This window comes from Papaver somniferum, unplaced genomic scaffold (genome assembly GCF_003573695.1).
Source record: "Papaver somniferum cultivar HN1 unplaced genomic scaffold, ASM357369v1 unplaced-scaffold_114, whole genome shotgun sequence".
Lineage (NCBI taxonomy): Eukaryota > Viridiplantae > Streptophyta > Magnoliopsida > Ranunculales > Papaveraceae > Papaver > Papaver somniferum.
The window spans coordinates 1896479-1921147 of NW_020620381.1; the positions used below are offsets into that span (position 1 = coordinate 1896479).

The 24669-nt window shown below is 34.3% G+C and overlaps 1 long non-coding RNA gene and 2 other non-coding genes across 6 annotated transcripts; all 3 read right to left on the reverse strand.

Annotated features, from left to right (window-relative positions):
- Positions 1-9985: 9985 nt before the first annotated feature.
- On the reverse strand, positions 9986-13545 carry LOC113328919. Of its 4 annotated transcripts, none has more exons than XR_003349625.1 (3): positions 13431-13545; positions 12216-12997; positions 9986-11812 (listed from the first exon to the last, which is right to left on the reverse strand). It is a non-coding gene; the product is annotated as an uncharacterized LOC113328919 (long non-coding RNA). The 4 variants fall into 4 exon arrangements; XR_003349626.1 differs by having other exon boundaries at positions 9986-11385; positions 11704-11812; positions 12216-13535; XR_003349627.1 differs by having other exon boundaries at positions 9986-10809; positions 10888-11812; positions 12216-13534.
- On the reverse strand, positions 11255-11375 carry LOC113328966. Its single transcript, XR_003349666.1, has one exon. It is a non-coding gene; the product is annotated as a small nucleolar RNA snoR86 (small nucleolar RNA).
- On the reverse strand, positions 11982-12107 carry LOC113328968. Its single transcript, XR_003349668.1, has one exon. It is a non-coding gene; the product is annotated as a small nucleolar RNA snoR86 (small nucleolar RNA).
- Positions 13546-24669: the final 11124 nt, after the last annotated feature.

Genomic DNA, 24669 nt, shown 5'->3' on the forward strand with positions numbered 1-24669 from the left:
AGTCCTACAAGAAGCATATAAAATTCCTAGAAAGCAGAACCAAAAGTCCAACATGAAGTACTCTGCAATGAATGCTAACTGATCGAGCGCGCTCCTATGTATTCATATATAAGAACTACAAAGAAAAATATAAGAGTCACTAATAGTTTCTCAAATTAACTTAAATCAAATAATAGACTAAACCCTAATTTTTGATACAAAACTAACTTAAATCATCTCCAAAATCATCAAACAAAAATCAGTTCCAAAAAAATCACCACCACCTCTCGTTCTTCATCGTCACATTCTCCATCATCAACACAGTAACTACCGCCACCATGTTTCTACACTGTCTGCACCATCATTATCATTCTATACCGTCTCCACCATCAATGATATCAATATTTGCAGATGCCTAATTAGGGTTTGAATCAACCAATTTCAGAAAATCACTCATGATAATACTAAAACATGCAGGTTTGAAAACCCTATTTTTGTTTTTTATTTTAATTTCAGAAATGAATGGATTGATTGTCTTTATTTTAGCACAAATTGGTATGATTGAAGTGTTGCAGTATCTGGTGATTTCAATTTTACCTTACTTGCTAAACCTAGGTTGAAATTAATTGATCGTAATGAATTTAATTAATGGTGGTTATGCTACTGAAACCGGTTTCATCTTTGTTGCATCGGGACGAACAAGTAATGAACTTAATAGTAGTTAGATATGTTGAATGAATATAGTTTGCATCTGGTTATATGTATTGTATGGGCTAAAAAATCATAAGCAAAAGTTAATTCTCCATTGTCGAACCCATGCTCATCAGGTGTTTGTAAGGATGTCAAAATAGGTAGAAGATGAAACTGGTTTCATCCTGTCCAAAATTATTTTGGTCAGAGTGTGCAGGTTGGATATATTTTTTTTCATAATATGAAGAATGAAATCAGTTTCACCCTTTCTAGAAATCTATTTTTTGTCATAACATGAAGGATGAAACCAGTTTCACCCTGGCAAAAAAATCTGTATTTTTCAGAATATGCAGGATGAAACTGGTTTCACCCTGGCCAAAAATCTGTTGATGATAAAACTTTTTCATAGAATGTTTGGAAGAATGCTTGAGTGAGTTTCTATGTAATAAATATCTATATATACTATTTCTACAACTAAATGTAATCCATATAGCGTTACCTAGTTAGCTAAATGTGATCCATATAACATCTCTACAATTAGGTTATGCATATATCACTAAGCCTAGCAAGTAGCAACTTTACTTGTACTTGGAATGTTACTGAGTTTCTATGGCCTTAGAATGTGACAAAATATTATAGTGTATGTGGATGCAGGGGCATAAACCTATCTTATGTGCTTGTTTGTTTTTGCATCACGTAATCGGGCATTGTGATTCATATAGTGTTTCCAAAGCTGACATGCAGAAACTGGTTTTCACTAGCTTTAATATAGGTTGTAACTTATTTTCATATAGATTTAAAAAAGTATGTAACTAGTTTTTATATAAATTGTTGCAGGACGCAATAACAAGAGGAGTGCTAAATTAAGAGCCAATAATATGCATGATGTGATTGATGGTGAATCAAGCACAAGGAGTATGCATGATGTGAACGTGGTTGGAAAAATGGATGAAAAAAGTTGGAGAAAAAATAAACTAAATGAAGTTTATAACATATGCAGTTGCTGGAAATTGAATGATAACTAAAACCGTGATGTCATCAGGTTGTTTAGCAGATAGGTCGCTACAAAAGCCTATTGATGTAGTTTAATCTTAAGTTTTTTGTTTGTAAAACTTTCTTTGCATAGATATATGAATGCATATATCTTAATTGCAAGTCAATTATATATGAAATGTTTTTACTTAAACTAGCCTGTACTTTGAGTCGTCAGTAATTTCAGTAATCTTGTCTTAGAATATGCAAGATGAAACCAGATACATCCTAGAAGATTTTTTTTTTTTGCAGAATGTACATGATGAAACTGGTTTATTCTTGACAAAAACAGGTTTTTGTGAGTTTGTGCAGGATGGATATGCTTCTTTTTTTTTCAGAATATGTTGGATGAAAGCAGTTTCACCCTGGCAAAAAAATCTTTTTTTTTCCAAAATATGCAGGATGAAACTCCAAGTCTAATCTTTGTTATACCCTGAATTCATTCAAGCTTTTACCAGAAATATTGAATGCATCCATATTTAAGCAACTAACAAAAGTTATTAAGATACACTTTTTTGAATGTGTCAAAATAAATACTAGTTGCAATACTGGCATACATATTAATGTACTCATAAACTTCAAAAAAAGTCTCTCGCGACTTCCAAATAACTTCATACACAACCATCGAACCATGGTTATCGTGCAGTCGAAAAGCTGCAACTGTCCATGTTGTTCTGCTTCTTGAACTCGACCAAAACCTCACATACTCAACTTATTTTGCTGTCAAAATACATTTCGCAAACCCAAGCTCTAAACCTCTTCAGTTGTTCAAACACCGCAGACACAATTAGCCGCAACATATGGTACAGTCAACTAAGTTTCCCTGTTAATACATGAATTTTCTCAAACACTTACAGGGTGTTACTCTAGCTATGGTGAGACAACTTCTCTTCTGATTTTTATGCCCAACACAACACCTTCCCTGCAATTATTTCAATTCTAACACAAACATTCAGAATCACCAACCCATTCAGTCATAATCAATTTCATTCTATCTTCTCCTATTTACGACATCAGCCACAATACCCACTAGCTTACATCAACAATCATATCTTACATTGAATTAAGTAGCGCTTGGTCCATGATACCCATTGGCTATCTTCATGGCAGCGACAGTTCTTCCTTAAAAAGGTTTGTTGTCCAAAACCAAAGCAAATTCATACACAAAATCAAGAGCAAAAATACCCAAAATCGAAATCATGAATAGACAATAAGTTCCCAGTTTTTCTGGAGTTATTTTTCAACAAAAATTAACAAAAATCCCAACAATAAAAATTGTAGAGAAACTTCAAAATCAACAAACACAAAAACTTAATGATTTACTGATATGAGATTGTAAACTCCAATTGAAACTTCAAACTTATTGATTTGCTTATATGAGATGAATTTTGAAAGTAGAGTATTCTAAACTTCGATTCTACAATCGTTAATCACCATGACTGAGCTCCCATATCTGAAAAAGAAACAAAAATCGCTCTGAAAGAAGCTCGCAGGTGAGGAGAGAAAAAAAAAGTAGAGAAGCTGCGTTTGTTGCTTCACAAAGAGAAAAAAATTTGTTTAAACAAAAGGGATTAAAAGGTTAAGGGTTATTTTAGGTAAAAGACATTTTTTTTCTAGGTGAATATCCAAAATGGATAATTGAACAATATTTTTCTGATTCATGTCCATATAGACAATATCAAAATGCACAAGTGTGTTTCACCCAGGAATTGTTGATTTTGGTCTTTTTAACCAATTTTGTGTATAAAAATTGTATTATAATGTACGCGTTATAACGGCCATGATCTGACCTGTGACCTGTTTTTCAAACCTTTTTATGGTCCATCGCTTCGCTTTAGTGTGCCAATTTCCTCTTCTCTTCGCTTCGCTACTTTTAAAACATGATCAATCTGATGTTATCTTAAGCTAAGGGATGAGACATGGAAACTCAATTTCCGCTCGAAAAGTTACATTAAAGAATTTGAGTTTCCGTATAATATTTGGTGTCCATTTTTGGTTTTCACTCTTTTACACTAATACTTTTCTTTTTCACTTTTTTTATTGTTTTTCCTATTGGGTCGAGATCTAGTAATAAAATGATTTGACAAAACTATTTGGCAATACGTTATAGCCGTCGGATCAAATGTATCTAACAGTTAACAATTGTGATGACATGGCACAAAAAATGGTTTTAGGAGGCGTTTGGTTTAATCATTGACTATCAAAGCCTTACGGGAATAAAAACTAAATATTCTGATTTGGCGATTCTCTAGAATTTTGCTATTAATAAAAAAAAATCCTAAAATATTGGTGGCGAAAAACTAAATATTGCGGAAATCAGTAGCATGATCGAATGGATCCATACTAAATATTGGTGGCGAAAAACTGTCAAGCGACTCAAGCCTCAACCAAATAGGTTTAAAAAATAGTTTTAAAGCTGGTACCAATGAATTCGATGCTAAAATGGTGATGGATGATGGACAAGATTAGTCCATCTGTTGATTTATTTGGGAGGGGCTGATAGTAGCCGTGCAGGTTATGGCGGTGAAAGGGTTAACAGTTTTCTAATGGCGGTGATTTTTGAGAGCAGGGTTTATAGTTTGCAGCTGATGTTGTATTTAATAATAAGGATGCCTGATGTTCCTCATGTTTAGTACTTCTACACAGCTGATGTTCCTCTTCACGAATCACGTTTAAGGAATAGTCGAGGAGATTAGAGATATAGATAGGGGAAGCTTAATGAAATATTCACTTTTAGTTTACAATCCTAAAACGAGTAGCGGCCAAACACAAACCAACAGTAATTAATGTGACATGTCATCAAATGGTAGAAACGTTGGATATTAAAGATCGTATGACCATTGTATTTTGTCAAAAGGGTTTGTTAAGAGCTTTTGTTAGTCGATCCTGTTCCTTTCCTATTATACTTCTTTTTATTTTTTTTTCGTAATTATCTTTTATGGAAAATGAATCATTAGTCCAAATATTTTTAAATCACGGTTCAAATGAACGAGTAAAAAATAGTTTGGGTGAAATGGCCAAAAAAAAATAGTAAGGATGAAACTGGTTTCATCTTAGCTTAAATTTAAAAAATAGCAAGGATGAAACTGGATACATCCTGTGTAAATTAAAGATAAGAAAAAATATTTGAAAATGGACACGATGAAACTGGTTACATCCTGCCTATTTTTACATTTTTGTCCATTTAGACAGTATCAAAATCTAACTGTCCATTTTATCCAGCAATTGTTGATTTTGGTCTTTTTAACCAATTTTATATATCTTTTAACCTATAACAAATATTTATGTAAAATCAACGGAAACTTGGTTTCCATGTGGTTAAGCTAAGCGATGCCGATCATCCACAATGAGGTGTACCTTCATACACATTTCACTTAGCTACAATTAAGCTATAGCTAAGGGAAATGCACAACCAGCATACTAGACCCCAGTGTATTACTTTTCATTTCCACCAAATGGCTCTTCCAAGTCGACAATCAGTATCATCCCATTATTACGACCTTATTACCAACAAAATTCAAACCAGGCCGTCCTTATAGACCCTTGACTAGTTAAGGCTCTCTAGGCTAGCTAACAAGGTGATAGCGGGATTAACAACACTTGATAATCTATCCTATCGTGGGCGTAAAATGGACAAATCTATTTGTTTCAGTCCCATTGGACTTGTTCTAAACGATTGAATGTTGTTCCCTCCGTCCAAGTTATATAGGCGGTGAAAACAAATCTCTTAGATTATGAAATTTGTATGTGTTTTATAAACGGAAAATGAGTCATTTGTCCAAAAAAAATTTAATCACGGTTCAAATGGACGAGTAAAAAATAATTCGGGTGAAATGGACAAAGAAAAAATAGCAAGGATGAAACTGGATTCATCCTGCCTTAAATTTAAAACATAGCAAGGATGAAACTTGATGCATCCTGTGTAAATTAAAAATAAGAAAAAATATTTGAAAATGGGAACGATGAAACTGGTTACATCCTGGCCATTTTTAAAATTTTGGCCATTTAAACAGAATCTAAATCTAAGTGTCCTTTTCACCCAGGAATTATTGATTTTGGTCTTTTTAACCAATTTTGTGTTTTATAAATATCTCATTTTCTTTCTTGTTTTACTCTTTTTTTTTTTTTGATGAAAACAAGAAATATTAAATGGATTTTGTTATCTTGTGCAAGATGCACAAAATAACACCCACTCATTATCATGAGAAGTAGTAAATAATACTCCCTCCGTCCTAAATTATTAGTCCGCTTTGACTAAATCAAGATATTAAGGAGACCGTAGGAGTGTACAAAACTATCCCTATTATATGATACATTTTTACTAAAATTAACGAATATATGGAGTATGTAAGAAAAATACATTGGTAATTATAATATATATAGAAATATTTAAATAGAAGATAAAAATAAAAAACTTTATGGATTGATTTATTAGATTTGTTTCCCTATTGAGGAAGATATCATTTAATATTTAGATTGGTGATATTTAAAATAGTTTTATAATTGTAAAAGTTTGAAGGATATATTTGAGAATTTTACTAAAAAATATGATTATAAACGGAACCTGGACAGTATTTCAGGACAGACAAAATTAGAATATAGGACAGAAATTTTAGAACAGAAGGAGTAATAAATAAGTTGTAAATACTAAATACTAGTGAAAGTAGGAGAGATATTAACAATATAATAATGTCCAAGCAAATTTACTGTTTCACCCATTTATTAATAACCCTCTATTTCCTAGTAATTAGTTAATTTAATTATTTGACTATTTTTTCCTTTCTATGGCCCCACCCCTATGGCTTTGGTTTGACTCATACTCAGTAGTCAGTACTCACGATTCATTCAACCACTTGGAATATTTTCTCAAAAAATTCATAAAAATCAGAGGGAGAAGACTGAAGAGAATCAAACACCGGACCTCCGCCCGAGGTAGTGATGAACCACTCTTGGAAATGATACGTATTCCCTCGGTACCCCATTATATAAGGGGAATCTTGACTTTTATTTATACCAATAGGCAGGTGGAGTCCCATTTTCAAAATAAATTTTTATCCTAAATATCCTTATTTATTATGTATGGAAAATTATATTAGAAATATGACAAAGGATAAAACAAGAAAAAGTATGGAAAATTATGAATCCAAAGCATTTTTCTTAATCAAAGAAAATTGCCTCCCTCCACCTATATATGTGATACGGAGAGAGTATTATACTTAATCTATAAAAACACAAATGCAATAAAGTACTAATCTTAATTTGTACAAACTAATCTTCTTTGAGAGTCGTACAAATTCTATAAGGCGGGTATATGGTATGCTACCATAAAATTTCCGTGGTGTAAAATTTTATCATTAATTTCTATGGCTGTATTTGTATATAGTGCATGTCACACGACCTGAGATGGACGAGTGGTCCATGAGTTGGGCCAACAAAACTTTGGTCAGGGGTTCAATTTTTTTTGCAAAAGAAATAATTTAGAGTGACTGAAAGTGAGTCTCTGGCTCAATGAGTCGAGTCAACTCATCACTAAGAATAGAATAGACACAGACCAAATTATTAAGAGAGAGGGGTTTAAATAAAGAGTAGTGATGTCCCGCGCAGCTGCGCGGCGAAGATCCATAATCTAGCAGCTACGAACCGTAGGATTAAGACTCCCAGCGTTGGATTACATTTCTTTTTACATTTTCTCGATTGTTACAGTTGGAAAATTTATAATAGTAGAAGTAAGTCCTTTTTGTATGTTTACGTCTCATCTTCTTCCTCCTCTGTACTCTCGATAACTCTCGACAAACTTCCAAAGATCCATTGACTATCAGCATTGGATCCAGTATTTTAAGGTACCGAAATAAAACTTGGTTATCCTTCAAGGACAAATTCTATCAATTTTGAAATTACTAGCTCACTTTTGATCGTTCTCTTACGTTGGGACTACTCACCATTAAACCCTCTGGGTTGTCCTTGAGATCTCTAAACAAACTTCTACACCTCAATGATCTAACTTAAAAATTATAAACTAGTTGGGTATGCAATTGTGGAGATTCAATGTTACTACTGCTACATGGGTTTCTCTTAAACTGTATTTATAGATCTGTAATTGAGATATATTATAAATTTTTGGGGTTTCTCAATTTTGTTGAATATTTTAGGGCTATTGTGAGTGATCTACTAAAATTTCAAATACCTATTCATGAAGTAAAATGGAACAACTTATATCAAAAACATCAAAGGAAAAACGAGATTATCATCCATTCAGACATCTCTTTTAATTTCTTCTTTCTTAATTTTTCCAGTTTTGAATTAACAGGTGTTGTTTAATGTAATTGACATGATTTAATAAGGTGTTGAATCACCAAGGAAAAGGAACAGTTCCTGTTTTAGAAGAAGGAACGACCGTTCTTCAAAAGATTAATGGCTGTTAACTTGGATTTTAAGGAGAAAAGCCCATATAATAAAATATTGAATTGGGTAGGGATTGTTCTGATTTTGTTAAATTAACTTAGAGGACTTTTTAATACTTACTCTAATAGACAACTATACTATCAATATTGACGGCTGATAGATATCATGTGATATCATCTGACGGTAGTCAACCCGCTTGCTTATAGAGCTTTCCCACGCAGCTGCATGGGATAACACTGCTCTTAAATAAAATATTATATGTGGGTAAATTAGTAAAATGCCTTCACATTATTATATGACTCTTGCCTTTCCTATTTGTTTATTATTGTTTATCACTTTTGATGATAATGATTGGGTGTTATCTTGTACATGAATGCACAAGATAACAAAATTCATATTAAATTAATTATTATCATAAATAGCGACATATTTTAAAAGAGTAATTTAGGGAATAGAACTATGCCTATATAGATGGACAAGTAAAAGGTAGTTCTCTGCCTATATTATTTGGACAGAGGAAGTGTTACTTATAAGTGAATTGATTGGTGTTCTTCCCCACTTGGACAGAGGAAGTACTACTTATTAGTGACTTGATTGGCCTTCTTCTCCACGTAGGTGCCGTGTTTGATGGCATGCAATTAGATGCCCTGATCAAAATTAATTAACTTCTCAACTTGGATTATTAAATTTTGAATTAAGCTTTAATTGCATCAAGTTGAGTACTAAGACAAAATCTCCATGCACACTTCGCACGAATCTTTATCAGGCCAATAATATCTAATATAACAATTGTTTTCTGGATTGATCGGATCAATTGGAATCTACATGATCTTGATGCTTTTCTTATCTTTCTTAATGGATGGATAAGATAGATCTTTCTTATGAAGTCAAGTCATAAATGCACCCTTTGACTACCCAAACGATTGAGATAAGATCATTCGTGGAAGAAAAAAAAGATAGCACCAAATATTCACTATATAAGGTCGACATTAACTTTTATATCATCCATCAAAAAAAGAAAAAGTATAATACAAGATTAGAATTTCAAGAGCTAGCCTAGACATGGAAAGCAAAAACCGCATGAGTTTGTTACTTGTTGTTGTTGTGATCCTCTCCATCTTTTTTGCTTCTGGGGATGCAAGAAACTTGCTGCAATGTATGTCCAAGGGGTCGGGTTGTGGAGGTAACACCTTCCAGGTCTGTTGTTCCCCATTGCAGTGCATTTACAGTGGTCCGTTCTGGGCGGGGGGTACTTGTAAGTGGTAAGGAGTGATTGATTGTATATGGGTTTAATATGTTATTTGTATTTCTTGAGTATATATCTCTACATCTAGTTGTTTTTTAGTTCTTGAATAAGATCATCCAAATGTTATCCGCTGGTTCTAGTTATATGCAGGTCAAGTGCAACCAATCCTAGCTAGCTAGTACTTCATTTTGGTCGATCAATATTCATGCATCATCAGTTTCCTTTGTTGTGTTTTTCTTTATGTTTGTATCTTTTGTTTATTCTCTTAATAAAATTATAAGCCGGATCATCACTTTTACTTTCTTGTGATTTTTTTTTGTAATTTTTCGATCCGATTTTTGCTTATACTCCCTCGGTCCATAATTAGATGACCTAGTTAAAATTTACTAGTAAATTTAAAAATGATTTATCTCTCAAACTATACAACGGATTTTCGTAAACTTTATATCATTGGAAAGCATTTTAAAACACCTACCTAATGAATATAAATATGGATATTAAATTTTACATATTTTTTATAATAATACTAATCTATTACTAGGGACGGAGGTAATATATTTTATGATATAGGTCATCTAATTAGGGACGGAGGTAGTATTTTTTTTGTTTTGATCAGAGATTTTTGCTAATCTCGTAGACTTCATAACTTTAAATTTTAACAACTTCAACGGGCCTCTTCCTCTTGTGCTTATAAATCTTTGTAACTTTAATGAACTAGTGGTATTAATACCACCATTTGATTTCTTTCTGGGTCAGGTATTCTTCAACTCCCCAACAATCAGCTATATATCTGGGACTATACCTTCTAGCATAGGGACGGAATAGCATATCTCTTGTACCTAGACAATCTTTGCGTTGCTTTCAAAGGAAGAACCATGGTGGTTTCCAAATCGGAGATTTGTCAACTCCATTGCGTTTTCTTGCGTATAGCACGTTGGATTTTTAAATGTTGATATCGGGAAAAAAGCTATCTTCCAATCCTTAATCCTTTTTAAATGTTGATATCGGGAAAAAAACTATCGGGTTTGCTTCAGCGTAAGCACTATCTTCATCAATGCACAAACCCAACTTCAACATCTTGTGGATTCAGTTCCTGAAGGTGGTAGGCTCTTCAAGAATGAAACCAGATGTAAGAACAGCAGTCTCAAACTACAAGAGAACCAAAGCTTCACAGACTAGTCAATTCTTGTCGGCGTCAGCCCTCTTCCTGAGCTCCTCTATGATTGACTTTTCAGGATTGATCTCCACGGTCTTCTTAGGAGATTCAACAACACGCTCAGAGACAAAGACCTTCTCTAGTCTGTCACCTTGCATAGACTCCCAAACTATTCCCTCAAAGATTCAGCCTTCTTTCAACCTCACTTTCCTCCAATTTCAAACCCTCCTTGGCGGAAGGTAGATTGATGTTTAGATAACGTAACACAATAGGAATCGCAAGATAGCGAATAGCTTTAGACCACCTAAAAAGTATTTATGAAAATCATCAATATTATTATAATTAATAATAAGACAGACAACTTTTAAAATGAAAGGCCAACCAATATGAAAGGGGGGTGGTAACTGGTTTATGCAACTGCAACTGCTCCACCTGGATAAGTTTAATAGTAGATCTGTCATACAGTCGTATCTCAAAGTGTAAAAAACGCAGGCAATCAAACAAATACCTGACACACGGTCTAATAAAAACTATACACACTACACAAAAATTAAGGATTGCGTCGACAACAGGGATCGAACCTGCGCGGGTGAAGCCCAACAGATTTATTTCAAGTCTGTATCCTTAATAACTCGGGCATATCGACATCAAGCACTCAAAAGTTTAATTCAACTTTGTTAAGCATTTCAAGATATTGCATGCAGCATAAATTCATTCAAGATATGCAAAGAAAATCAACAGTATAAAGAGATATAGCACCTTGTTCGAGGCCTTTTCCAAAATTGAAATTTTAGTAGGCACGGAGAATCATCTATTAATATTGCCAACCTTCAATGCAAATGTCACACCATTATTTAGACGGTCTTCCTCTGCGAATTGGCTGTATAGTACAACAACAAAATTAAACATTACAAACAACGGTGCTAAAATCAGGGTCTAGATCAAACATTAATCTACCTTCCCATTTTCATGAAGCAACTTAATACAGGTTCTTTGACAGATAAATGCCTGTTTATAGACAATTTTGACCAAAAATGAACAATGAACAATTTATATGATCAACATACCAGGACAGGCCCTAAACTGGGATATAACCCATAGATTCTGTTTTAAAGTTAATAATCATTTCAAGTATCACTAGATCAATAATATGGATCATGTTTGGATCAATACAGATTCTACACTCATCTATACATACCTATTTCAACATCTGTATCGAGAACAAAAGACAGCACAGTTCAAACCTGTGCAGGAAAATCCTAACAACTTTCAATTCTCTGTCTACTTGACCAATCGAAAGGAAATACCTACAAAGTGAAACAAAATACACAAAACAAAAATTAACCAAAACAAATCCAAAATACACAAAACAAATACATGTTGATTAAAACTACTCCAATACAAGAAAATAATTCAGGTTTGATTAAAACTAACAAAGAACACATCAAAATGATATTATGAAACAAATACGGGTTGAACACATCAACTTGTTCGACGCCTTATTCAAAATAAAGAGATTTGAATACGCACGAAGAATTGCTTATTTCTATCGCCAACCATCTAGGCAAATGTGAACATCATTAAAGTTAGACGACTTTGCCATCTCAATTGGCTTTTTATTTGAAACACAAGAAAAAAGTGGTACTTAAAAATAAAAAACAGGTACTAAAATTGACAAATTATTTGAAAGATCTGAAATGTGGTACTTACGCTGGCGGTAGTAGCATGCTTTCGTTGTACACAACGAAACAGATGAAACCTTAATTCATTCACCTTCTCTTGCACATCAAGGTATGAACGAAAATTAAGAACAGCCAGCATATACCAAAACGGCTGCAACGATAGTAGCATGCTTTTCGATTATTCTCCAAGTGACCTGGCCAACAGTTAATACTTCCCACACTTCTCTTGCACCATCAGGAACCTTATTCATGTCTGAAGCTTTTCCCATTGACCATTTCCATAAGAATTTAAGCTGATTTGTAGCCTGACTGTATCCAATCACTAGTTCACCTTCCCCTTCCTTTTCATTTCCCACACTCTTCTTTCTAACTCAGGAGGCTAACCAATTCGTCAGTTCTAGTGGCCGAATTGGAGACGCAAACTTTATCTTCAAAGTGATGTGAGATATAAGGTAACCCATTTACCACTCCTGGAATTTTTGTATAACAGAAAGGATTCATGCGTGGTGATTCACCGGTGCCAGTAATCTGAGATAAACTGAGAAATGCTGTCACACTCACAGAATCATCAGTTTTTTTTAGAGGATCAGCTTAATAATACTTCCACCAATTCTCGGGTCCTCTAAAAAATACCCTGACATTCTGGAGTGTGAGAGATGTGACTTCATAAAAACTGGATATCATTCAATCTGCTTAAACTAGGACTTTGATATACACATCTGAATTGCATAACTTTCTTCACAGGAAGTCTACTTAGTATATCACATTATCCGGATCCTTAATCTTCTTCGTAAACACGCAATCAGTTTACTGAAAGTACAAAAATAATCAACCAAAATGCAGAGAGATATCAATTGAAAGACAAACATAATTAAATACTTATAAATAAGGTATACAAAGAACATGTTCTTTAACAATTGAAATGTAAGGTCTGAATTGATCTTTCTATGTTCGGATTAGCAAAGTAACAAAAACAACACTACCCAAATCAGATATGAATACGCCCTGAATTTTTTTCAATCATGCAGTGGAAGAAAATCAGAATCAATCATATAAACAAGCAATCAATTACTGTCCCAAGTATACTTAATCATACAAAACAACCAGAGAATTCCTTAACATAATATCATCCAGATCTAAGATCCAAACATGATACTAATCATACAAAACAATCAGAAAATTAATAAACATGATCTTGTTGAATCATACAAATCGAAAAGACACTAAGAAGAGAAACCCTAACTTGATTCGACGATTAGAAAAGCTCCGCAAGGAAACGATTAGAAAAACAAGAGCTTCTTCAGAAAAAACAGTAGAGACTGAAAAATTGTGAGGCCCCCTCTCTAATACGATTATGGGTTTATTCTCTGTCGTTTGATGAAATGATATTACGATGATTTATAAATTGACCGTTCATTTCATTTGGACCGCCTCCAACACTGACGGAAACTTATGAAATGACAACAATGTTTTCCCCATCAATTTGGGGACCATGGTTTTTTTTTTTGGACCATGGTTTTAATTTGTCTAAAGACATTAGAAGTAATTTTAGGTCACCCCATATCTAATTATATATTTAATGCCTAATTTATCCTCTTAATTAATTTTAGGTTATGATTAGTGAAATGATTTAGTTAAAAATAATTAGTGAGATTAAATTAAAAGATGTGTTTATTATTAGTTGAGTAGAATTATTGTGAGAGTAGAATTAGAGAAGATGAAGGAGAAAAACATGGAAAATAAAAAAAATATCCAATTCACCCCCTTTGAGTATTCAAGTGATGAAAACTCATCTGATTCTTCATCTCCATCCTCTCCTAGAATATTTGTTAATCTTCAAAATGATCCGGATTTGGCTTATTTCTTAGATGGTGATTGTATTCTTCCCCAAAATGAAACTCAAGACGAAAATGATGGATTTTATCAACCACAACCGGAGGAAGAGTATTTGGGTGAACAGGTATGCTCCAAACTTAGATTTTGATGTAAAATCTTAACCAAAAGAGGATAGTTATCTTAAGTAGTTATAATTATTATTCAAGGAAATACTTATTTAAGATAAATAAGAACGATTATAAATATTAGAGGGAATAACAAATTGTATCATGAATCTAGTTGTTTTCTTGGATTTATGTAGATTGAGGAAATTATTAGGATAACTATTGAATCCTAAAGTTAGACCTACTTTTAGCTTATAAATAAAGGCTGAATCCCAACTCAAAAGGTACAGATTTTCTAATCCTTTTTCACACAATACATCTGCTAAGAAACTCTCTCTGACTTCAACATCAAAGTGGTTTTGAAGGTACCCTCCACCATTCAACATCAATCAGACTGCCATCAAATATTTTTGTGGAGTTAAATCAGAAGTTGGAGATTAATCGGTCAACAATAATCTCAGTTTCATCAGTATTTTTGGTGGAATCAAACCAATAGCTGAGATCTAGTAGATCTCCATGCATCTCGAGGAGTGTTGGGGTTAATAGTTTTGCACCAACACAACAGATCGGCAGATATGGGTTATAAACGATGGATTTGAAACTTGAGGATGGTACACTAGAATTGTATTACTTAAGTGTTTATTGTTTGTCAAAAATCCTACTTCTACAATTGGTAGGTCGCCGGGTTTTTCAAATAAATCGTGTTTTCTGTGAATTCCAGTGTTGTGACTTTTGTACCAATTCGATGGATCCGAGATGGATCGGCTAAATAACCTATTAGGGAGCCCGGTCTTGACTTGTCTAGTCTGTTACCGATTGGGTTTAACAATCACGAGTGAAAAGATGAACGGACTATAATAATAAACAAATAAAAAAAGATCGTTAAATGTTTAACAAGAATAACATGATTTAGTGTCAGAATTTAGATTATTAAAACTTAAGTAATTACAACATAGTAAGAATACTCTAAAATATTCGAGGATTTCACCAACAAAAAGTAAAATATTCAACAATACTATAGTCAATTCCTAATCAATATAAAGAAACTAACTATTACATATACGTGTGTGTATATATATGTACTACCCAACAAGAGAAGAAGGGAGGGAATAAGTAACTAATAAGAAACTGTCGGTTTCACAAACTTTTCCGTCCCACTATATGTATAATACGTACATTGTTCTTAAGGTCGGTTCTTTATCGGATAAGTGATGTGCCACCATATCCGATCCGTGAAAACTAAAGGTTTCTAAAATCCATCCATGCCATGTCTACTCCGCCGAGAAACAGATCAAATATCCACCCACAAAAATACAGATTGGGTGGAGTAAATTTTGCTGACCCCGAGTATAAATGCATATTTTGTTTAGAAACATGATCTTGCTTCCTACTAAATATTAGCTCGCAGGAAGGACATTAGACGCCTAAGTGATCCAACCAGGGACGGAGCCAGAACTTTTATTTATAGGAGATAAATCTATATGCGGTCGAAGGTCGCCAATATTCTTCCACTCTCTCCCTTACCTGTATTTTGGATTGCAAAACAAAATATTTATTAAAGTGTAACGTGTTTTGAAAGTTTAGAATCATAAAATATGAATTCACAGAGGTATACATGGAGCAAAGGAAGCCTAACTATATTTAGTTTACTACTTTCATATTAGCCTATTGATTCTTGAATTTGTTAGTAATATAAAATTGAACTTTCATGGATTATCAATTACCCAATTAATTCAAGAAATTATATATTTTACAACTTTCCAATATTTTTCCATTAATTTTGTTGAACAATTAAATGTAAATAGTGGTAGTTGTCATTCGTTGACTCACAAGTAGTGTAACAGTACTAGTAGTTGTAATAGTTTGTAGTGTGACTTTTCTATCTTTTGACAACACGCATTGCAGAAGACGTGTTTTCCTTTTTTGCTTTCTTGTAATCTATATATTCACACACATTGAATGAGAAATATATCCAACATATTGTTGATGAACCTTAAGCCTTTTGACATCGTATCAGAGCATCCATGGTAGAGTGAGTGCTTCTTATTTCCGATCAATCGTAATTCCGCTGTATTAAGGTTCGTCATATCTGTTTTCATTTTCGACTACCAAGTATTACTTATTTGTTTTATCAATTGATTTTTTATAAATCCGTTTTTGAACTCTTCGTTGGATCTTACTAAGTCTGTTTGATCTTTGAGCTCTTTGTTAATTCTATAATTGTTATTACTTGAGTTTTATTGTTATTACTCTAGTTTGAATCATTTTGTTTCGAAATCTTGTTATTAAAATCCCCTTACTACCTTCCCGATGCGCTACGATTCAAGTTAGCCACTAAAGTTTTAACCATTACTGCCTTACTATACTATTTCTTTCTGAAAGTTAAGAAAAATTTATTTCACTAATCCTTGAGCTAATGAGGACGTGAATGGCCTTTTTTTTTCCTGTTACAACCTTTTTTTAATTGATTTCTTTATAATCTATTTGATTACCCTCTGTTTGGTTTGTACCGGCAAATTTTGTGGAAGATTTTTTTTGTAATCTACTGATTGGGTTTTACTTACCCATTTTTTAACCTTGTTTTAGTTTGTGGAAAGTTTTTTTTTTACTGGCAGTCCATTTGCAAAAACTCATTCCAACCAGTTTGTTAATTGTTTGAACTTTCTTTTGCAAAGTATCCACCCATTTTAATTTGCTTTTGATCGTGATGATGTCTGCCGACAGACATTGTGTTTACTGTGGAAGCCATACACATTTTGTGGAAAAATGTTTCAAGAAAATTGGGTTTCCCGAGTGGTGGGAAGCCTATAGAGTTAAAATGAAGATCAACAAAAATGGGGGAAGATATATGTCTTTCGATGGTGGCGACAACAACCGATACTCATTCTTCTTCCGTTGTTGATTCTTATTCTTTGGTTAATCCGAACATTTTTCAGCAATCAAGTAAAGTCGGCGTGGCTTTACTAACTACAAATTCTAAAAAAGATCATGGTTGGGTACTTGACTTTGGTGCCACTAATCACATGACATTTGAAGCATCTATCTTGAAAGATATATGTGACCCTGAATTCTCAACGGTTTATAATGCCAATAGTGTTCCATGTCGGGTTACTGCAGCTGGGAGAGTGGATTTAAATTCTTCCTTAACTTTAGAACACACTTTGTTGATTCCTTCTCTTTCTAATAACCTTTTATCAGTATCACAAGTGACTGCACAATTAAATTGTGTGGTATTGATCTATTCGACATTCTGTTTTCTTCAGGATCTCAGTGACGGGAAGATAATTGGGCGTGGTACTAAGAAAGGAGGGTTGTATTACGTAGATGATGTGTGTGAAGGACGGTCTTTGTAATCCAAAGGTTCCTCCCGTGCATATGAAGATCAAATATTATTACGGCATCACCGGTTGAGTCACATTTCTTTTGGTTATTTACAACATTTATTTCCAACCTTATTTTCAACTTGCAAACCCTCTGATTTTAACCGCGAAACTTGCATCTTAGAGAAGAGCCACCGTACTACTTATCCTGATAGTTTTAACAGAAGATTAGTTCCATTTGCTTTGGTTCATTACGATGTTTAGGGACCTTGTTGAATTACTAGTACTTCAGGATTTCGTTGGTTTCTTCTATTTGTCGATGATTGCACTCGTATGACTCGGCTTTACTTGATGAAAAATAAAAGTGATGTAGCTTATATTTTCAAGTCTTTGCATGTCATGATTCAAACACAATTTTCCACCATTATAAAGGTCCTTCGTTCTGATAATGGTGGAGAATATGTTAATGAAGTGTTCCAAGGTTATTTCCAGGAACATGGTTTAATTCATGAGACTACTTGTCCTTATACTCCACAACAAAATGGTGTTGCAGAGAGGAAGAACATGCAATTACTTGAGATTACTATAGCTTGTTTGACTGGAGCAAACATGAGGCCACATTTTTTGGAAGAAGCCATTACGAATGCAATGGATCTCCTTGATGGTGTACCCACTAGTGTTTTGAAATTTCAAACACCTTTGGATAAATTGGCTTCATCTGTGGCAATTCCTTCCCAGCTTAAACTTCCTCCACGAGTGTTTGGATGTGTTTTATATGTCCACATACAAAATCATTTGCGAAGCAAGCTGGACCCATGTGCTCTAAAGTGTGTATTCGTCGGTTATCATCCGTACCAAAAGGGTTACAAGTGTCATCATCCTTCTACTCGCAACTATTATGTTAGAATGGATGTTACCTTCTCTGAGCACGAGAAGTTTTACTCAACATATGATACAGGTTCTCCTCTTTAAGGAGAGAGCAATATTGAAGAGTTGAATTGGATGAATTTATTTCCAACTAACAGTGAGATACATCTTTCTGTCACAAAAAAAAGCTCAAGTAACCCTCAAGTTTCTACCGATTTGGGCATGATTACTATGCAACCTCCGGAGACAGTTCAAGGGGTCGAAACTCTTATCGTATAAGACCCCTTCATTTGTTCAGAAGTATCTACACCAAATTATCCTCACGCCGACGTCCCTGAGGTAAGCGTCGAGGATTTGATTAATGTTGACAATAATTGTGAATAAATTGAGACAGATAGGTATCAATTGCCACAAAGGAGTAACCGTGGGGTGCCACCAGATCGTTTTTCACCTAAACCGATAAAGAAGGTAAAATATCCCATTGCGGATTATATGTCTACTCATAGATTGTCAGAAGCTGGCAAAGCATTTGTCAGCCAGATGGAAAATTTTACCATTCCTAAAAACGTACAAGAAGCATTATTTAACCCAAAATGGGTTGGCCCTATGGCAGAGGAAATGTCAGCACATAAGAAAAATGGTACATGGGATATAGTTTCACTACCAGAAGGGAAGACACCGGTTGGTTGCAGGTGGGTATATGCTATCAAGCATAATCCAGATGGCTCTATTAATAAGTACAAAGCTAGAATTGTGGCTAAAGGATTTACCTAGACTTACGGTATTGATTATCAAGAAACGTTTGCTCCTGTTGCAAAAATCAATACTATTCGAGTATTGTTGTCTTTGGCAGCGAATTTAGGATGGCCTCTACAACAATATGATGTAAAAGTGCCTTTTTACATGGTGATTTAAAAGAAGAAGTCTACATGTCACTACCTCCAGGTTATAATGTTCCGAACAATGCATATGTGGTTTGTAAGCTAAACAAGGCCTTATATGGTTTGAAGCAATCTCCCAGAGATTGGTTTGGTAGATTTCGTCTGGCAATGAAGAAATTTGGGTATACACAGAGTAACACTGATCATCCTCTGTTCCTAAAAAGGGTAGGTGACAAATTAACTGCGCTTACTATCTATGTAGATGATATGGTGGTAACAGAAAATGACCCCGAAGAGATGAGTAATCTGAAGAGGTGTTTGTATTCTGAGTTTGATATGAAGGATTTGGGTGGACTTAAATACTTCTTGGGGATCGAAGTTTCACGATATGAAAAGGGAATTTTCTTGTCTCAGCGAAAATATGTGATTGATCTGTTGAAGGAAACCGGTATGCTTGGTTGCGAACCGATAAGGTCTCCTATGGAATAAAATCATGGTCTTGAAGAGTGTTCTGATGAAGTACCAACTGACAAAGGGCAGTACCAATGGTTAGTTGGCCGCTTAATTTATCTTTCTCATACAAGACCTGATATTTCCTATGATGTAAGTGTTGTAAGCAGATTTATGCATAATCCGGGTCAACAACACATGGATGCAGTCATAAGGATACTGAGATATTTGAAGTCTGCACCATCCAGAGGGTTGACGTTTTCAATACATGGATATCTCGACGTATCAGGATACACGGACTCGGACTGGGGAGGCAAAGGCGATAGGAGAAGATCGACATCTGGGTATGTTACCTTCGTTAGGGGTAACTTAGTAACTTGGAAGTCTAAGAAACAACAAGTTGTTTCCTTGTCAAGTGCTGAAGCAGAATATAGGGCAATGGTAAAAGGCATTTGTGAATTGTTATGGTTGAAAAGGCTTATGGGAGAGCTTGGTTTCCCTTCTGATATATCTATGACGTTGTTTTGTGATAATCAGTTGATAATCAAAATTGCAGAGAATCTAGTGCAACATGATCGAACGAAGCATGTGGAAATTGATAGGAACTTCATCTATGAGAAAGTCGAAGAAAACATTACTGAAGTACCATATGTTCGTACAACACAACAGTTGACAGATATTTTGACTAAGGCAGTATCCAATAATATATTTAACGATTCACTTGTCAAGTTGGGCATCTATGATATATATGCATCACCTTGAGGGAGAGTGTTGAACAATTAAATTTAAATAGTGCTAGTTGTCATTTGTTGACTCACAAGTAGTGTAACAGTACTAGTAGTTGTAGTAGTTTGTAGTGTGACTTTTCTCGACAAACGCATTGCAGAAGACGTGTTTTCCTGTTTTCCTTTTTTTTAATCTATATATTCACACTCATTGAATGAGAAATATATCCAACATATTGTTGATGAACCTTAAGACTTTTGACAAATTTGTCACCAATGTACTAAAATTAGCAAATTAGTAAACCTATACATAGGTAATATCACAAAATCTAATGCGGACAACGGTCTCAACCAGACCCTTAGTAGATCCATCCTTGGGTCCAACCCGCTAAGAAATTTGCTTAGGCCGTAAGAGCCTAACATTTCTTCACGAAGAGCCGTAATCAAGAATCATACGTACATACAGATGTTAAATCCGGGAATATTCTTCTTCCCACTAAATATGATCTCCAAAATCTTCTTCCCTCTAATTTAAATTTTCAAATTTTTAGATTTGTTCCTAGCCAAATTATAGCAGGAAATACCATTAGGTCCTAGGAATAATATGTTAGAGAGAGTCTAGTCTATTTGACTCAATCAAATGTCTGTTTGGTCCTATTTGGTAATATAAATTATAGTTTGGTCCTAAAAATTAGTTTTTGGTCCTAGGGTGATGTAAATGTGACTTTGTAGTGGTAGAAATACCCTTTTGGATAAGCACCATATATATAGTCAAAAAGTAAGAGAGAGTAAATCATTTTCAGATTTACTTTCTCTCTCTCTCTTTTTCTTTCTTCTTCTTTTTCCTCCTGTTAATGGCGTCTCCATTTTTTTTCTTCTCTTTTCTTCATGCTGCTGTAAACGGTGGTGATGAAGATGAAATTCGATTTAGATATTTAGATCGGTAGTTGTAGACGATGAATACGATGATGTTGGTATTGTTGAATACGATTTTTTAGGGTTTTTTTTTTCTTTTTTCTGCTTCTGTTAACGATGAAGATGATGAAGAAGATGAAGATATGTTGTTGCTGCTTCTGTTGACGATGAAAACGGTGGTGTTAATCTTGATTTTGATGATGAAGAAGATGAAGAAGATAAAGATCTGCTACTGCTACTGACGTTGATGATGAAGACGGTGGTCTTTTTGAAGACGAAGATGTTGCTACTGTTGTTGAAGACGACGAAGATGATGATGCTGCAGTTCATCCCAGAAATGAAGTCTGCTTTTATATGGAGTTCATTCCAGAAATGAAGTTTGTTTTTATAAGGAGTTCATTTCTGGAATGAAGTCTGTTTGTTTAGGTTGTTATATGGACTTCATTTCTGGAATGAACTCTATTTTTTTAGATTTTTATATGATTGGTTACTTACGCCTACAATTTCATGTATATTAATGTCAAAGGATGCTCCGATATAGCAAATCTGAACAATTTCATCAGCTTATAAATTAGATATGTGGTTGGTTATTTACGCCTACAATATAAGCAATCTAGAACCATTACATCATCCACGAATGATTAGCATTTATGGAAGAGTCTTCATGAAAAGAGAAAAAAGATTAGTAAAGATACAAAAACTTAGAGTAAATGTTAATCAAACGACTGTGCTATTAATATAAAGTGACCATATATACCTGCATCTTGGTTTCTTTGGTGGGAAAAGATACTTCTAATTTCCAAATCCACATTACACTTTTCAGTATGAATCCATTCAGTACAAAACTTGTACTATCAACTCGGTCGAATACTGGAAAGTGGAAATCAATAGGTGAATATAAGAAGATCCACATTAAAGTTCCTGTTAAAGTAATAAAAAAAACCACGTTAGTAAATTTATTAGGAATATATTTGTGATTCTTATGGTCACCATCAAGCATCCATAACTTCCTCTTTTTTTAGGCCACTGTATTTGGAAGGTAAAATATGGGAAGCTGATTAAAATTGAAACTGTAAAGAAAAACAGATCAGCTTACGCAGATTTGAACTGCAACGATTCTTAAACTTCTCGGATCTTTTACGCCAATTCATTAATCTTGAGAGACTAAAAATGGTTAATCTAGCATATTGTATAACAACAAATGTTTCATGAATATAAACCAAACGGTGCCATCATCCAGTGCTACAAAATAACAACACAATCCCATTTTCCACTCGAATAAACATAATCAAGTTTGCATTCGTTGGAAAGTAAATTTGTTGTGGGATTTAAAAAAAAAACAAAATTAAATGATAATGTGTCAGTTTAGAATCCAAAAATGCAACATCTTTTTCCCTTGTTGTAGAGTATTACTAACACCTGCATATTTTTTATTGACACTCATAGACAGCCATGTTATACATTGACATGGACCGGTTACCTATTTAAGTTGAAGTTCTCTAAACAAAACAAAGCAGTTAAACTTTTTCACAAATACTAATCCAAATTGGGTGTCCTTATTCCCATATTTTTACCATATTTATCATCTTGGAAACTTTTCCACAAATACTTTAAGAAGAAGCTATACGTTTTCACACTTAGATGAACTAAATCAAAGATACATTTGTATATAAAGATGTTTCAGTATGGATATATATGAATTAGTTAAACGAAAATTGTATATCCTTGAGTCGTTGTAGACTTAAAATTTAAGTCTGTTTTTTTTTTATGTTTTTATATGGAATTCATTTCTGGAATGAAGTCTGTTTATTTTAGGTTGTTATATGAAACTTCATTTCTGGAATGAACTCTGTTTTTTTAGGTTGTTATATGGACTTCATTTCTGGAATAAACTCTGTTTTCTTAAGTTTTTGTATGGACTTCATTTTTGGAATGAACTCTGTTTTTTTAGGTTTTTGTATGGAGTTCATTTCTGAAATGAAGTCTGTTTTTTTAGGTTTTTATATGGACTTCAATCTGAAATGAACTGTTACAAGAAAATAAATAAAAATTAACACGGAAGGGTATTTTTACCAGTTTAATATTTTTAAATTATTATGAACCAAACAGTAAAGACGTTTGACCAAAGGACCAAACAAACATGGACCAAACGATATTTTCCCCCAAATTATATCTCTTAGAGCAAGTCCATTGGGTGGGAGACGCACAAATTTGCCCTTTCCACCCGCTATGGGACTTGCAAATCACCAAACACGGTGCACGAACCCTCCGGAAGGTTTGCCCATCGCGTCTTGAATCGCTTGAATCACTTTGAGCCGGTCAGGAAACACGGCACCTGAGACCCACTTGATTAGGGTCAAGAATTTGGGACACAGACATTTCTTCCTAATGTATTAAACCTCTACTCGTGTCACATGGCGTCACCTTGGGGCGTTCACGTGGCTCCCACGTGGTGGTGACTGGAGGGGCAGGTGTCAGATGGATAAGGTATTTGAGACCGCAGATTATGATGGTACGTAGCAGTTATGGTGGCCGCAGTATAATGATCCAATGGTACAACGGACCACGATGGATTTTAATGTTAGAGAGAATCATCACATGCATGCAATATGATAAGAAGTCCCAGAGACTCCCTGCAATTTCACGAGATCAGGCTACACAATTATCACCAGAGACTCCGACGGTGTCCACGTCCACCCAAATCTTTGGACTTGTAATAATTTTATCTTATTATCAAAATCTAAATAAATATCAATTCAGTAACTAACCCCCGTATGAAATGAGCTTGCAGCAATAGTTTAATACATTGCTCCGGCTGTTTTCCGTACTTGCTGAAACATCTGAAAAACCGGCATCTCAATCGAAATAAATTTCACCAATCATATAGAGAATACAAATGTTGGATTCACATGATGCCATTACGGACACAAAGAAGCTACACAAAAAGGCGAATTATGTAACCTACTGAACTCCAATTTACGGTATACAGGCTATTGCACTGGTATATGTGGTAAAAAATAGTCGAGTCTGTATCCGCGTCCTGCCGTATCTGTATCTCGTATCTGTATCAGTGATTCTCAAACCCCATGCCAAGATAAGCTGGTGTTTGGTCTAGACCATGCAAACTGTACATTAGCATCCGTACGCTGGTCCAGTTACAAGGACCACTTTATTAATTACTAGGGGGTACGTGAGACACCAGACTTGCCCACGTAAAATGCCAAAAACCATGTTTCTTCCTCGGTAGTCAGTGCTCATTATCAAACTTTAAGATATATGTCTGACGATCAACATTTCATATCAAGCCATTTTGTAAAATTTTGTACATATGTGACCTATTCGCCGATCCGTATATAGAGGCTCTAATGTCATTTGTCTTTTCCA